This window comes from Equus quagga, chromosome 20 (assembly GCF_021613505.1).
Source record: "Equus quagga isolate Etosha38 chromosome 20, UCLA_HA_Equagga_1.0, whole genome shotgun sequence".
Classification (NCBI taxonomy): domain Eukaryota; kingdom Metazoa; phylum Chordata; class Mammalia; order Perissodactyla; family Equidae; genus Equus; species Equus quagga.
In genome coordinates, this window is record NC_060286.1 from 21,026,977 (window position 1) to 21,028,412 (window position 1,436).

The window sequence follows — 1,436 nt, forward strand, 5'->3', positions numbered from 1 at the left end:
ACACTCAACCTCTGCCACTTGGCTTTTTGAAAAAATCAATTAAAACAATCGATACATTCACACACGCGCTCAGGCACTCGGTGCGGGGCGATGGGGGGCTCAGCCGGAATACCTGTGTCAGCTGGTCCCGGTCAGCCCATCTCTCCGACGCTGGCTGCCCAGGCTATTTCTTTGCGAGGAGCGTTTTCATTTGAGGCGACGAAATTAAAATCCCCCATTCGCGCCCTCCTCCCGCCCTCCTTGGGCGAGAAACCCAAACAACCCCGATGGCTCCGAAACCCTTTCGATGCCAACAAGCCCGCCCTGGGCGCAGGAGTGGCTGCTCCGCCAGCCTTTCGGCGGATCGACCCCCCGCCGCTGAGCGCAGCCCCCACCGCATCCCCACTCCACCCCGCCTTCCACAGCGCTGGTTTCTGCCAGGCTTCGGAAGCCACCGGGAAATGAGATTCTGGCGCCCAAGAGAACTTTTCCAGGGGCTAATGAGTCGGCGAGCCCGAGGCGCGAGAAAAGTTCTGGGAAGGCGGCTGCACCCAGGCTGGGCGAATGCCACGAGGCCTCCGTCCGGGCTGTCCCGCCTTGATTGGGCGACTGGTCACCTTGGAGTCCCCTTTGCAGGTTCCAGTGTCCCCGGGGACCCGCGGCCGCCGTGGGGAGCGCGGGCCTCTCTCTACAGCAGGGGCTCAGCGCAAGGCACGCCCGGGGGTGGTCGCTGGGGACTCGGCACCGCCCCGGGCGTGCGCTCCCGGGGGCTGCGGCGGCGCTGCCCACCCCGGAGAGCCCTCGGCCCCGGGCTCCGGAGAAGCAAGTGCCTTCCCCACGCCGGTCGCCAGGGGGGCGCGGGAGCAGCCTCCAGATGCGCCGCGGCGCCTGGAAGGCGAAGGACAGGGGCTCGGGGAGTGAGAGGCGCTCGGCGGGCAGCCGCAGCCCGGGCCCTGCGCCGGAGCAGGGACAGCAGAGACCCCCCCTGGGCGACCCCGGGCGCGGAGAGCTGTCCGTACAGCACCGGCGCCGGCCTCGCCCGCGGCGGAGGGCGGCACAGCCGGAGCCCTAGGAGGCAGGCAGAGCCGCCGGCCGCCGGCTTCTTGGCCACCGCCTCCCGGACGCCCGGGAAGCCGACCCCCGCGCCGCCGCCGCCGCACCGCCGCAGAGGGGTGGGGAAACGAACTCACCGAGCTCCGGTCGCGGACAAGAGGAGCCCTGGACGCCGGCTCTCGCCCTCCCCGAGGCTGCAAAGTTGTGGGCTCGGCCCCGCTGGCTCGCAGCCTCCTCACGCTTCGCTTCGGGGACTGGGCAGGTAGCGGGGGTGCGGGGAGGAGGGAGCGGGCAGCTGCCGTCCTCCCACTTGGGCGCCAGCGAGTGGGGGCCAGGAGGCGGTGGGGATGGCAGCTGGGCACCCCCTAGCCCCGCCACCCCTCCCTCCCCTCCTGGGGGCGGCG

At 70.8% G+C, this 1,436-nt stretch overlaps 1 protein-coding gene across 1 annotated transcript in view; it reads right to left on the minus strand.

The window, feature by feature from the left end:
• The window catches only part of ZDHHC22 (zinc finger DHHC-type palmitoyltransferase 22), a 7,437-nt gene extending 6,234 nt beyond the window's left edge, over positions 1 to 1,203 (minus strand). The window contains exon 1 of the mRNA XM_046647067.1: positions 1,170 to 1,203. The gene's annotated coding sequence lies outside the window, so the exon portion shown is untranslated. The remainder of the gene's footprint in view (positions 1 to 1,169) is intronic.
• Between the last annotated feature and the right edge of the window lie 233 nt (positions 1,204 to 1,436).